Source organism: Poecilia formosa, unplaced genomic scaffold (genome assembly GCF_000485575.1).
Source record: "Poecilia formosa unplaced genomic scaffold, Poecilia_formosa-5.1.2 Scaffold111, whole genome shotgun sequence".
Lineage (NCBI taxonomy): Eukaryota > Metazoa > Chordata > Actinopteri > Cyprinodontiformes > Poeciliidae > Poecilia > Poecilia formosa.
The window spans coordinates 1326643-1342223 of NW_006800050.1; the positions used below are offsets into that span (position 1 = coordinate 1326643).

Sequence of the window (15581 nt, forward strand, 5' to 3'; positions counted from 1 at the left end):
AGGAGTGCAATGATAAGGTGGCAACGATAAAAACGCATCAAAGTAAAGATGTTGTCGAGATCTTGCCTCTAGTATCCCTTCAAGGGTTTCTTTCTCTGCGTGACTCTGTCTCATACCATTTTGTTGTTGTTTTATAAAGGTTTACTTAGTAATATCTATCTGTTGCCAAGCAAAAATAAGCCAGGAGAGCAGCATCAGCAGGGTTTTCTTAGAGAAGCAAAGGAAGACAGTTCAGCAGTAGCTGTAAGCACACTTCATGTACCATGTGGGTTAAATCACACGGCCTTTGATGCTCCCCTCCTTCTAGTCTTTTGAAATTCCTGCTTTAATTTGATCATTCGGGAAAATAAGCATTCCCTACGGTACTTTCTGGACCAATCGTCTTGAATAAAACTGCATATTTCCGTCCTTATTGTTCCTAAAACTGGTCTTTGATGGATCTGACCAGATGATGTTTTCCCGGGTCTGAATAACTGAATCTGCTATTTTTTTAAGCAGCATTCTATTTTCTGTTCCACGAGCCCTCTATCGTATGCCACCTTATGGGGAAAGATAATGACAGTGCTATTAAAATAACAATCTCCCCATCCAGCATTCTAGTTTCAGCAGTTTTTGCTGTTAAAAGAGTAATGAGGAACAGAAGGACAGTATTCTTCTTCCCCTCCCCTCCAAACTATCAACTTTGGGGACTGAATGTATTCTTTGCAAGATAATTAATGGCTACAGACAAATGGTGGTTGATTGAGCGACTCATCCCTCTGTTTTCAATCACCATCTGTTGTGTGTTGCTGGCAAAAAAACAATGTTAATTACCTTGAGTGTGCCCAAGACGTGGCGTATTAATTAGAAAAACTAGGGGAAAAAAAGGAAACCGAAAATATTTTTGTTGTTTTTGTACGGTGTGCGGATAGTCATAAATTTCCTTGATGAATTGACGTTGGAATCAGATCCAGAAGGGAGCTGTTTTTTTTTAATTTGGCCTCCGTGTCATGAGCAGACAGATTAGCGTTGCTTTGACGCATTTAACGTTTACCTGCCTCCTGCGCCTCCAGGCCATGGTAGGCCTTTAAGAATGCTGGGCTTGGCAACTCTCTGCCACCACAGACAAGGGCATCAGCAGAAAGATGAATCTCCACTGTCACCACAGGGACAGTCAGCTGACAGAGAGTGTTAGGGCTCCAGATGCAGACTGCAAGGCTTTTTCACCTGACCGAAAAAGGGAGCAGAGAGAGAGGGAGAGAGAGAAAGAGACAAATCAGGACTGACTGAACATGACAAGGCTGCAGTGGTGTTCTTTTGGGCAAAACTGTGATGGCATCCTGCAGAAACTCTGTCCCCGCGCTCACACACTCCTAAGTATGCAGGTGGTGTGAAAGTGGCTGTTGATAGGCCGGGCCTGGCAGTGCCACTGCTAACAAGCTGATGCAGAGAGCAGCATATCATCAGTGATTATTTAGCAATCACAGAATAGCGTCAATACCAATTAGCATAATTTCCGTGACTTCAGCACCAAATGGCTTCTTTCAAAATAACAACAAGTCGAATATGCTTGCTTCCTTCTTATGAATAGGTCACTTAAGCTCTTTTACAGGCTGGATTTATTTTTTACACTCTACGCTCTTCTCCTCTCCAACTCAAACTTATTATTTGATTGTTTCCTTGTCGTACGCATGAGGAAGACAGTAGCTGAGGCAATACTACTCTTTGAGTCTACAACCAAAAACTCTGTAATTCCTATTTTTAGGCAGAATAAGACAATAAGGCTCTAAAAGAGCAAGAAACTGAGAATAACTAAAGCAGTGCTAAGCTAAGTGTCTCTGTAAAATGTGTGCATCACACTTTGGATTTAGTCAGAATAACATTAACGGTGGCATCAGGGGTATTCCAAAAATATGGAGAATACATGAACTTATTCATTGTTACTGTATCCTCTGAATATGTTCATACTGTATGTGGAAAAAGTTCCTTCTAAGAAAAGATAAAGGAACAATTGTGTTGATCTAATATGAGTCATTGCATATTGCTAATTTGAAAGCAGTTTCATATACTTAATAATTCCCAATTTCTGTTTAATCATGTAAAGCTGCACCAAATCTTGAATTTGATCATTTTTTTTACTAAAAAAAAATCAAAACAAAATAAACAAACATTTGCATGTCCTATAAAAACAATAATTTACATGTGTTTCAGTCTGGAGTTACGTCCAAAGCTTGCTGACATTTGTTAGACTGAATTCTTTTACTATCAGATAAATATTTCTGTTTGCATCATACAGTATTCTATGTCCGTCTCCTTTGTGTCAAGTTGCAACAAGATATTCTTTAAATTTTTCTATACCCAAGGCTTGTGCTCAGAGTTACTGTCAGAGTTAAGTAATTGTCGTTCTTGACAACAGCTTGAGTCTGGTTAGATGTAGGTCCCTTAATAGCTTCATTCAAGCATTCTTGACAAGGCAGCTTAGAAGGAGAAAAAGTGCACTATCCTTCGCTGTAGAACTGCCCTCTCCCCATCTATCATTTTTCCTTCTTTTTTAATGGTCTTGGCTGGTTGGGTAGTTATACCTAAATCCCGTTCCCATCCATTCAGCCTTCTGCCATCCCACTTTCCCTTATGCAGGAACATAGTTCCCTCTCTCATAGACCCCAGTTTGAACCCGAGTCTTACTTAGCAAGAAAAACACTGCAGGAGAGTTTCTAGATGGACAGCTGATGTTTGTTTGGGCTATTTATATCTTTGAACTCTCTACAATAACTGGGATGTAATGCAATCATTCATTTCGACTACCCTGTCCATTATGGAAATGACATTGTGCTACTCTGAGTAAGGTCCAAGGCCATTGAGTATCAGAGGCTGGAACAAGTGGGGACATCGCTCTCTGACTGAAGAGTCATGAAATTGTTGTCTTTCAAAGAAACTGATCTGTAAAACCCTCAAGCAATAGGTATCTTCCCAGATACAGATTACATATTATTATTGCAGTTGTGCTAATCAAAAGTAAATTTGGTAAAGATTAACAGATCATAACAGATAGGAAAGAATATGGTTTGATGCTCTTTTGAAGGTAGCACTTAAAATTCCAGCATCGCTGAAGAGAGTTAAATAGTCCTTGATAGTCTTCTCTGAATACTATATATGAATTTTTTTACAACCGGATCAAACAACTTTATACGAAGACATTGTCTCATCAATGGCAAGAGTGTTGAGGTATTTTAGTACCTTAAGTGCACCCCCTCCCCATCTATCGTTTTTCTTTCCTTTTTAATGGTTTTTAATGGCCTGGCTTTATTTGCTATATTCTAAGAACAGAATTGTTAGGATCTCAGGTTGTTTTGATTTCATTTTAGTTTCATTATTATCTTGTTAGTGTCTTATTTTAGTTACATCAGTCTTGTTCTTGTTTTTTTTTTACTTCAGTGTTATTAGTGATATTAGTTTTATTATGTTTAGTTTATTTTTCTTTTAGACTTATTTGCTAGTTCCCTGTGCCAATCTCTCTCTCACTCTCCTCATTCTGCCTTATGCTCTCTCCCCGCACACCTGCAATCAGTTAGCTAATCAACCCAGATCCATTGTTTTAACATTCAACCTCCCAGTACTTAAGCATCTCTTTCTCTGTCACTCCTTGTTGGTTCCTCCTGTTACTTCCAATCTCCCGTGTATTCCTGGATCTCCTTGTTGTTGTTTTCTGTGCGTTTTGGATTACTTTTTGTTTCTACCCTGGTTTTTTGTGACTTTTGTAAGTTTATTCGTCATTTTTTTATTGAACGTTCAACATCAACTCTCTGCTTCTGCTCCTCCTGCATCTGGGTCCAACTGTAAAACGACACTTCATGACAAGAATAGATAATCACTCTTTGGCGGAGTCAGATCCTCTAAGTCAAATGTGATTGTTTTCTGTCAACAAAAGAGAGAAAGAATAGAATGCTCAAAGCTGGTAGTATACTGTCATAAGCAGATGAACTTTACCTTGGTGTCTTATTCATGCATGATAGTTGAATGCTTCAAGAGATTAGAACATGGACAGACCAGGACTTGTTTTGTGATAGAAAGAGCATTGCTTCAGCCTTCGTAATTTATAAAAAGTTGAGCCGAAAGTACAGAGTTTTTGATTTTCTGGTACATTGACATTCCAACCCTTTGTTCCAACCCGTGGCCCCTTGGTAGAGTCTTGATATGACTTTGAGGGGACCATCATTTGGGGTATTGATGCAATGACCTTATGTTCTCTTGCTATTGATGATACAGCTGAGTTTGTCTTTCTCATGTTTAACCTCTCACTCTTTTTATTTTTTAAAAACTTTTGTGGTCTGTCTTCTTAAATCCCCAGTGAGTTGCAGCAAAAGCCTCCTCACAATGAGTAACGGTTCTGCTTTCTCTTAAAGAGGAGTCAGCTCTTTCTGCCACTACCACATGCATGCTCAGTATGAGGGATTTCTGCAAAGTCAAAATCTTGTAGAAATCTATAAATATAAATATATTCTTCTCATGCACATTCCATTGGATCAGAGTATGCTATATTTAATAACTGCACAGTATTTTATGTTGCTACTGTTCCCTTACTGTACCGTATGTTATTCTTAATTCTGTTTTTATATACTGGTATATATATTTTTTTATTTTTGTGTCAATCTGCATGCTTTGATTGGCTGTCTCTTTGCTGCTGCTACACCAGAATGTCCCCTCTGTGGGATAAAGAGTATTTCTGTTTCATTCTACACTGAATAACATTACAAGTAGGGTTGAATTGGAACATATTTTCACCTTCCTGAAATAATGACCTACATCATTTTTTTTGCTACACACGAAAAAGACTTTTTATGATTTTTTTGTATTATAATTTTTGCCTAAATATTTTGGCAAGAAAGAGGTGATGATTCCCCCCCCCTCCCCCTCCCTCCAAATCGTTTCTGACAGGATGGTGATGAAATATAAGTGAATCTTAAACTCTCATCATTGGATTGACTTGATTAAATGTTTCTAAATATAAACTCTGACTATTCTGTAAAGTGCCCTGAGAGGATATTGGTTATGAATTTGTGCTACATCAATAAGCTGAATTTAATTTCCATCTTATCATAATGCCTCTTGGGTCCCACCCTTTGTATGTTCTCCAAGGAACTCCTACTACCCTGAGGTAGACCCAGAACTCCATGGAGGGAATTGGGAGCACCTAGGCATCCCCTGTGAGAACCTGCAGAATGAGAGGCCTCTCTGGATTTCCCTCCCCAGACGTCCTTATCTGCAACTCAAATTTTGATAAACAGAAGACAGCATTTGAGCAGACGGATGGTTACATCTGAAGATTTGTTTTTAAATATTACTGAATGCTAGTAATAAATGATCAACTGTAGTATAAAACATAAAGCAGACATGAAGAAAGTTGAGTATATCCTAAAAGATCAGCTGGTAAAATACGAATACAGTCCGAAGCTGTTGAGGCAGCAGCGAGCTGAGCCTCACCTTGCATTGCGCAACCTCTCACTAACCATTCTATGCCATTCCTGTCTGTATGTCGCTAATAAAATGGTTAAAAAAAAACATTTATTACGTGAACTGATTTTCCATAATTTAGCTTAATTGTATAATTTAAAGTGTTTTTCGTCACCAACTGTTTGTGTGTAACGTGATTGGTGTGCGGAGGAGCGATCATAAACGGCAGAGAAGAGATTCGAGGTGAGGCAGGCAGTTTTCTTGCCTCATGGCAGGGGGCGCTCATGATCCCAGACATTGGTCTTATGACTCCACGTCTGCAGAGTAAGAAATACCGTGGTATATCGAGTGCAGCGATATATTTAATATTTAATCTTTTCTCCTCTCTTCCGACGTCAACATGGGTGACTACATGTCTACACTTAAACAGTTTTCTAAAGTGGATTTTCAGTTGAAGCAGGAAATAATAACTAAAGGAAGACCAACACGGAGCTGAAAGGTTTGCTTCGAGAAAGAAGGGTACCGCTCCTCTCATACAGAGTAGAAAAGACTGGCGTTGTTAATGTCCTGCGAGAAACGGCCTTTTCTGCTTCCCTTGCCTTCTTTTCTCAACGTGTGGCACTGTGTGGACTCAGATGGGATTTTGTGGCTTAAATAATTTCCAAAAAAGCCTCACCAAACATGACCACTCATACTCAAAACCAGGTCGCACTGGAAACGTTTGGGATATTGAACGGATATTTTTGTGCAGAATGGACTTCATTTATAAGTAAAGGTAAGACGTCAATAACATGTTTTTAGTTTAGTTTTTTTTATGTAATGTGGGTGTTGTGGGCTACAGTTTGTATGTGTGAAGAATTCAGAAAAGAAACAACCCACTAACTATTGTTAAATTAGCTAATAGCAGCGGTAGCTAATTAACCACAGCAATCACTTATTAATGAAACATTAAGCCTAAAAACATACTACTGCAACAGACTGAATGTTCTGTTCTTTGAGCAAAAATATTTGAGTGTTTTTTGGTGTTGAATCCTGAAACACAAAGTGGCGTTGTTGTCAGTTGCTATGGCAACGAGTCCGCGTGAAGCTTGGCCGTTACAGAAAGCGAGAAAGAAGTGGTTTCGAGTTGCACTTCGGTTTTTCTCTTTGCTGTGGAGTATAGCACGAAAAAATTTATAACACCTACATTTTCAAGTTTTATTGATTTAACGGAATTGTGCTAAGGCGGCAGCGCGGCTATGGATGGCATGTGAAAGAATAGTCTTTTTGTCCTACAACATTGAGCACATGCTGCACGTAAACAACAACATGCAAGGTGCCCAAAGTTCAGGACACTTTATGACATCACTACTACAGTTAGCTGAAGCAGAGTGTGAACAACAGCTGTTGTTTATGAACATAAGCTAATAAGGAAATGCTTTGGTTGCAGTGGTTTTGGCTTTTGTTGTACCCTTTCAGTACTAAGTGTCTCCTGGTCTCTGCAGTTCACATCACATCAGCAGCTGCTTTACACATGTTAGTCATTATGACAACAGATGCATTCTGTGGTGTAACAAACAGTACTCAAACACTCATTTGGCAGCTTTATTAGTGAAGTTGAACATTTAGGAGCCAAACATGGGCAGCTTTTGAACAGAAAAACAAGTCTTTACTGAAGTTGCAGTACAGTTCTTTTAAAGTAATCAGCAGAGTACTGGTTTAATAGATCTCCAAACTATCCAGTCTCAGTCATCATTTTATTGATTTTTACATCTGCACTTGATAAATATCCATGTAAATATTCACATTATATCCTTATATTTTAGCAGGAGACATTAATATTGTTGCTCTCCTTTTGCATGGACATTAGTCATATTAATGTCTCGGTTCACCAAATAACATCATTACTTTTCTATAATTTTTGGCTGCATTCTCAGTTACCGCAATCTCCTCTTTTCAGGCATTTAACATATTTCTCCATTTGGTCATGGAAATTATCACAGCTTTGCAAGAAAAATGATAATGTACTACTCTTAAATAAAATTCACTGATAATCAAAATCAACCCAAGCATAGAAGGGATTTTTTTTTACCAGAATACAGAATGAATGTGGCCCAATTTCCCTTCATAGATTGTTTCTTATACGATTGGATTATTTGATGCATAAATAACACAAAATAAAGGCACATCGTAACAGCTCATCCTTTTAATCTTTATTGCTGTGCTGCGTTTCTACTAAATGGCCATTTTTGTTTTAAATCATAGCTGAAATGTTGTGTAATAGAACTTTCTCTCTTTGCACTTTTAAAAATTTCTACCCAAATCATCCTGACTTGGAGTGCTTTAAACTACGCAGACTTTCAAGCTATAATTACTGGACAAAAATATCCGGTGTGTAAATCCACATGGTAATAACACAATTAAAGTGGTGTTTCTGAGGCTTGGTAATCGTCTTTGACAAGGCTTACAATTCAATTAACCCCATTTAACACTTTGTTTCAACTTCCTGTGAGGCTAATTTGCTTTAAACTTACATTACTTGCTATAATTATGCCTAAGGAAATGTCCAGTTCCTGAATTATCAGTTGTTTATGTGAGTGAGGCACAGATTTCTTTTATTTGTATTTTATGTTTTAGAGAATAGGATCAGTTCTTATGCTGCTGGATAACTCTAGGGAAAATTCTGCTGTCTGGCCGTGATAAAATGATATCTGTATCATTTATAACGAAGTTGGTCTGCCTTTATTGATGTGTCGAATGCCGTAGCAAGGTGTTGAAGTTTGAAAAGGGTGTTAAGTCTCCCTTAAAAACCATACCTCGCCTTTTTAATTGTTTTATGTTTTTTTGTCCATTTTTGAACGGATTCATGAGGTTACTGTGTGATACTATCTATCCAATAATCTAAAAGCACAACCTGTGCAGCACTTTTCTAGACACTTACCAAGGCAAGCCATGGATCAGACCCATTTAATCACTGCTTTCTTGTTCTCTTCTAAGCTCACGCTGCCTGTGACATATTGAGCCGGCAAACTTTCCATGTTCTCCTGGAGAAGGTCATTGGGCCAGGCCCAATCTAGCCTGTGAAACCGAGCCAAGATTTTCACTGCTGTCATTCAGATTAGTATTAGACGTGAGCGCCTTTCCTAAGCAAATCAGACAGTGTGAAGGACACGACCATTCTTCCATTCAAGCACGCCCGCTTCTTGTTAAAGAGAGGCAGGGCAATGAGTTGTAGGACAAAGGGAAGTTTGTGGGAAGTCCTTCTTGTTCCTGATTACTTTTTAAAGAGAAAAGCCATTTTATCATGTTTGACGAGAAGTGAGTGCATTGCTCTCAGTAGCAAGGTTTTGTGGATATTCTAAGAATGCTTCCAATTCCTCTTTGAAAATTCTGCATGTTTTCTTCTTCCAAGAAGTGATTTTGGTCTCTGGATGTAAACCAACTTCCAAGAAATATTAAGTGTGTTGAGCAATTGTGGAGCAGGGACGAAACCACATGTGGAAAGGTCACGTGACTGTATTTAAATGATTATAGTATGAGATAAAATGAGCAGCAGAGTTGGCATGTAAAGTGACAGACCTTTGTCAGTATGGTTTTTCACTCCCACCCTAGATACCAAAGATTATTTGGCGTGGAATGGAGTGATACTGTTGTATCTCCTTCTGCTGAAAATCAACTCTGCTGAAAATCTGAGTAGTTTAAACTGACCATTTAGACTGGCACTGGGTTTGTGCTTCGCAAAGCTTCGACCTGCCAATAACAATTTCACCCAAATCAAATCTCTGTTTTAATTTTAAAGATATAAAGACTGAATTAAAAACAGGATTTTTTTTTTTCCTTTTCTGCAGTGATGCTTTCATAAAACATTTAAAATTGGGAGCGGAGATGATGTCACGTTTCTGTGTAAAAGATCGGTCCCTAAATCGGACAAACAGAAATCTCTACACCCCACCTACGTGGCAAATCTACAATGGCCCAGCCGAGTTTCCCCACCACTAAGTACGAGTAATGCCGTCTGCCCAGTACATTCAAGAAACGTCATCCGTCTCTCCTGGTTAAATTAATTAAATCTAAATCTCTCTTTGATAGCACCAGTTTTGCCCATATTGGTACACATTCCAGAAGTACAAGCTCCCATGCAAAGCAAAACACAAACCTTCTCACATTGTTTCACAAAACAAGAAAAACATGGTCTGACATTCACTCGTAGTCAACAGCAGACCCAAAAAGCATCCACACAGATATGTAAAGGAGGCATGGAGTTTTTAGGATTTGAATTGTGTTACCATCAATAAAGGAAACACAAGCTGCAGTAATCGAAAACTTAGCTGGAAACACTATCAAATTTGGTTGGAGAATTGGTATCAATTCTCTTGGAAGGACAAACTTGCACCTGGACCCAATCAACACTGATTGGAGAGTGGCATCAAGCCCAGCGATGAACAACACAGCTGATAGGACACGCCATCTTCAAGCCTGGGAAAAGTAAGTGATAAAATTGAGCTTTTAAATGCTGCTTTCCTTTTCGTTTCTAATTTTTGTTTGTCAGTATTCAGAAGCATAATGTTTGCTAACTTATAGCACACATTTTATGAGCTTAGAGTAAGAAGCCTCAATATATAAAGTGTACACTTTACTTAAATACACAGTGATGTAGGTAAAATAAAAACTTTTAACGGTTATCTTTTCTGTCTTTGACTGTTAAACTTATTTACAAACTTGTTGGCATGTTAACTGTGGTTCAAATCAGGAATCATGTCAGTGCCTTCAGGAAAACACTGTTGCTTTCCATAAAGAGAAGTGCCATGTAGAAGGACTTCTGTGCATTTTCAGTCTGAAGATTGTGGCCACGGGCTACAACTTCACATCCAGTCTTATCACTGACAGGCTAACAGAGATTTCTGGGAACCTTCCCAAAGCTGCTTTGCATCACTTGTTAAAAGGTAACTTTTGATGGATTTCGTTTAAGTTGTAATGGGGAACCTGTGACAGCCGGAGTAGAAAGACACCAAAGCAAACTTAAAAGAAAAAGCCCTTTAATTTGCATCACATTAGGTGCTTTAGGCAAACATGCTAATGTGTGAATGTTTTGAATATTTGTATTACATTTTAAATGGTTTAAGTTGCTCTTCAAAGTCAAACCTGAGTTTTATGATTATAGTTGCCACTGCAGGTCCTAAAAACATTTTTATTAACGGTTCAGCCTTGTTGTTAAAATGTCACACCGTTTCTCAAATAGGTTAGACAGACATAATGTGATCAAGGGATATTTTTGCAAAAAAACAGGAGTTTTTTCTTTGTATGTGCAAGTGTTTCATAATATAGTAAGTTTTTCGCTTTAAAAGAACTGTTAAAATTAAAATTAATTACTCCATGTTCACTGGCATCACCATGAGCAAAGGCGTTCTTCAAGGTTGTGTGCTTAGACTTTTAGTTTTCTCCTTTAACACATACATACGTGACCTGAATGCTCTACCTGTTTATTTGCTGATAATACAACCAGTGGCCTGAACCTTGATAATAAAGTATGCTACAGAATTAATATTTTCAGTAATACAGGGACTTGATCCTGACAAAAGGATATTAATGATGCACATTGTCTTTAGGTGAATTTGATCAAATCACCTACACTAAGATGACTCTCAGTAAAATGATTTATTGGTTAATTCAGAGGTTCCCAAACTGTGGGGCGCGCACCCTAGGGGGGCGCTGGAAGCCGTTTGGATCAAAAAGAAAAAACATGAACACTGTATGCGCTGGGTTTTTACATTAGAACACTCAACTCTCTGTTATTCCTATGTCAATTTGATACAGTAGGATCTTCCGCATTCCCATATCTGTGTCCTCTGTCACTTTTATCAGCAGTTAAAACTGTTTAATCCGTTGTTAACATGTCGTAACCTGTTTTTCCGAGCCGCCTTTAAATGCAACATGAGCGGTACGACGCTTGCACTGGGTTTACACCTGTGCGGCAGTGAAGGAGACCTGCTGCTGCTGTGCAGAGCTACACAGGTGTGTTAGAATCACGGCAGCAAACCAGCAAAAACGCAAAGAACTTTTCACAGTTTTTTCCCCCAAACTAACAGACTGTTGAGTAAAGCTGTTGGATACAGGTAGCTAGTTAATATCAATACATCACCTTAAACTTGTTAACAAGTAGCTTGTAGGCTACTGGTGGTGTTGTCTATGTTCAGCTACGATTCATTTTGCCCCCCAAAAAGTTGATTCCCCCCGTTGTTCGTCTGGAGCCGAGGTAGAGGATAACAGGGAGTCTCTGAGAATTCACCCCCCACCCCTTCGCTCACACACATCGTTCAACCAGACAGCTATTTGCAAGCCATAGAGGGGGCCCAGAAATAATTTTGAAACCACTGGGGGGGCCAGGAGAAAAAGTTTGGGAACCAATGGGTTAATTTATGGTTAATTTTTCATAGATCTGAGACTAAGAAAGATGAGACAGATGAGATTTTTTTTAGATATAAATCTGACTATATAGTCTTTCCAACTGTTCAGAGGGTACATAGTGGCTATATTAATTTTATGCTTTGGAAAAGATCCTTTCTGAAAGGCTTTAGCTAAAAAAACAAACAAAAAAAAAACACAGTCCACTAGCTTTTTAGGGCTAAACCTGGTCCGATTAGATTCAATGAAGTCAATTTTACGACACGTGAAAGCCTTTTCCTCAATAAAAACTTATTTTTTTTTAGGTCTTACATCCCAGCGCAGGGACTACACACTGTCTGACAGCCGAGAGGAACGGGGTGGAGCAGCTATTTTTACCTGAAGCCCAGGAGTGAGCTCAACAAGGAAGGTGAAACGAGAGGAAGAGTGGAAATTTAGACAGCACTCGGGAATGTGAATTGGGCAACGTTAATCATCTGGACAGCAAAGACATTAACTGTGTATGAAGCTCGGGTCTCTAGATGTTGCACGAACTGTTCGAAAAGTGACGGAGAAGGTGTGTAACATTTTCAAAGCGGAAAGAGGAAGGCTGATATGATTAAGTGTGAGTCACGCTGTGGTGAAAATTTGTGCGTGTAATGGCCTTGTCAAGGTGATATGCACTGGCACGAGTTACTCTTCTAGTTGAGGTGCACTTTGTTAATCCCCAAAAGAAGAGGCAATGCGAGGTGTTGGGGTGGCGCGGGGTGAAGCCTTAGTCCGTGATGTGGACGTCACAGGTTTGATTCCAGGCCTCAGATAAAGGTCGCTAGAGTCAATGAAAAGAAGAGGCAATGTCACGTTGTGGTTTATGACAGCACACTGATGGAAAATTATGGTGAGATTATAGCAGTACAGTAACAATGCCACACAATGTATAACTGTGTGTGTACTTGTTGTCTTGTTATAACTTTACAATGACTTGCTGAGCATCTTCATGTTGTGATTCCAAATATTTTGATCTTATTCCAGAAAATGGTATGGCAAGATTTTGCAGACTGCTGAATCCGTCGGGATTTGCAACAAAGGTCCAGTACTAAGCCGTTATTAAAAAAGTAGGCTCACCTTTTGTCATTTTCAGAGACTGTAATGCTTGTTGACGCACTTTGGGAGCACAGATTTGAGAGGAACCTATGTAAATGAGATCTGTTGATCTCACCTGCCTCTTGGATTTTAAAAGATTTTTTATTCACATGACGAAAGTGGGAAGGAGGCACCCTTCATGCTATAAAACCTGTTGGATACTTTATGGGTACTGTCAGTTTTTTTATCTCCTTCTGCAAAGCTTATCCAAATTCATCATTGCCATACCCTTTTTGAAAGGATATGGCTTTCTCTACTGGTCGTTTTCATGGAAAGATAATTGAATGGGTAGTTTTAAATAATTTTTAAGGCTCGATAGTTGTCTGTTTACTTTGCAAACCTTATGAACTCACCCAACACTGCAAAATGACATTTGACTGTTACTTGAACACGATACTTGACGTGCCGAGAGGCAGGGATCAGATCAGACAGATCACTTGTTGTTCTGTCAGCTGAACCATCAAAGAATTCAGAATGATTTTCCATGGGAAATCTTGATCTTTCAAACATGTTTCCATAGGTAACAGAAAATGGTACAAATGTGATGAAGCCAGTAATATTTCATATTTAACTCTGATGAAACTGTGATACTTTTACTTCTTAGCAACTTTTGCTGGAATACAAATGCACTATGAAAATTAAGTAACTTTTGTATCACTCAATTTGAGTTTTTTTTTTTTTTTTTATCTCGCAGTAAAGGCAGAAGGATTTTAAACAAATTGGATTAAATGGCTGCAAAAAAGAACCAAAGCTGAGGAGTTTTAATAATAATAAAAAAATGATTGTACTCCGAACATTGCCAGTATTTTACTTTTCTTTCTGTATTGCGTCCCTGTAACAAACGAACAAGTTACACGGATGCATTTTCATAAATTAAGATGGTCATAAAAATGCTCATATCTCACATGACTAATTGTAATTTTCTAATTTATTATTGTACACATTTCTGTGGTTTGAGGCTCTGGATTCTATTTGGTCTAGTTGACTAGAGAATATAGCCCCTAATCAAGCCAATTAAGCAAGATACTAAGAAAATTTACTTATTTGTCAAAAAAAGATAAAATCTGCATTCCGCAAATGTCCAGTTTGTGATAACTAGTTGGTCATAACCACAACTTGAAATGTCTGCAAAGTGGTGGAGTTAACCTGAACACTGAGGGGGGAAAAAATCAATACTATATATAAGCAACGTAAAAAAAAAAAAAAGCATGACTGTGCATCTGCTAAAAGAGTATAACCATGTGATGACCTTTGTAGATTTAATCTGGCCAGATCACAGCCTTGTGACCACATTTCATCAGCTTCACAAACAGCCATGTCTCAAATGGAAAAGCGGGCATTTTGTTCACACCTCACCTCAGATTACAGGACCAACTGTATGAGTCAAATGCACACTTATAATGTTGCCCGTGTTTAGTGACTGAACTCACTTGGCCGCCGCAGTTTAAAGGGGGGAGCCAGTGTCACTGCTAATCATTACGCAGCAAATAGACAAGCCAATGGTGAGAAAACGAAGGTAGCCATGGAAGAAGGTTGATTGTTGGCTGTGCAAATGTGCCCATTTGTTTTAGTTTATTATTGCTTAAATTAACAATGAAGACTCCAGTTTTTCAGATAACTGACAAACCGTGTCGGATATTTATTTGAAATATCCTGGTATTTTAAAGGGCTTAAGATGCTATGCACCCTAATAAGATTTTTAGTGTCTTTGAAAGAGAAGCAGCCTTAAAGAATCATAGATTCTTCACCATACTGAATCAGTTGTTGTTGGGATCATTATCACGTACCCATCCTTAGTTTGACACTAGACTCACTTTGCACAACATACAAAGTTCCAGTTAGTTTTTGGAGCATTTTTGCAAATTCCACACATTTGTGACAATGGAACAGAAAAGTAATTTCCATACAATGTATCTAAAGCATTCACTCAATCGATTGTCATCAAATGGGCTTCCTTTGAACTGCAAAATTTCCATAAAAAAAAAGAAATATCTGAAATCAGTATTTTTTTTCTTTTGCATGATATTTGTTTTTCAGATAATTTTACTGTGACCGCCATCAGATTGTAATTGTTGTAATTTGCCCCTGAAGTGACCTGCTTGCACAAAAGACCCGAAGTCACCCACGAAACAGTGTGGTTAGGGAAGTAAAGATGGATGCTACACATGTCTGCACATGTGCCTCAGACCTGACATTTTTGTGCACTCCACGGTGTCAAAAGCATGACCGGCTGAATCAGCTGTGTCTGCTTTCAGATGAAATGTGGCATGGTCATTCAGACTGAGCTAGCTTTGAAAATAATCACCTAAGACCATGTATGAAAGTGACCCCAGCCTGACTTGACAAAATCGGATTTGTGCTGTTAAGTGTGTAAAAAAAAAAAAAAAATTATGTAGCCGCTTTTGCCTGCATTGTGTGAATGTAACCAAGACGGAATGAATTATTAAAACTGGCAGCATAGGAACCTCTAAAAAATATATTTTTTATACATTTTTGTATAAGTCTAATTTCATTTGCAAGAGGAGGATCCCAAATGGAGCAGATAACAAAACTTGGGAACAGTGTTATGGGACTTATAATATGAGTGTATATGCATTTGTGTGTGTGTGTGTGTGTGTGTGTGTGTGTGTGTGTGTGTGTGTGTGTGT

At 38.5% G+C, this 15581-nt stretch overlaps 1 long non-coding RNA gene across 3 annotated transcripts in view; it reads left to right on the plus strand.

Annotated features, from left to right (window-relative positions):
- Positions 1–9785: 9785 nt before the first annotated feature.
- Positions 9786–15581, plus strand: part of LOC103143413 (uncharacterized) — a 97429-nt gene continuing 91633 nt past the window's right edge. For 2 of the 3 annotated variants that reach the window (XR_001663040.1, XR_001663039.1), the window contains exons 1-3: positions 9786–9894; positions 12117–12367; positions 12823–12878. This is a non-coding gene — a long non-coding RNA (uncharacterized LOC103143413). Of the gene's footprint in view, positions 9895–12116; positions 12368–12822; positions 13728–15581 lie in introns of those variants that run through there. The other variant, XR_476786.2, reaches the window with a different exon arrangement.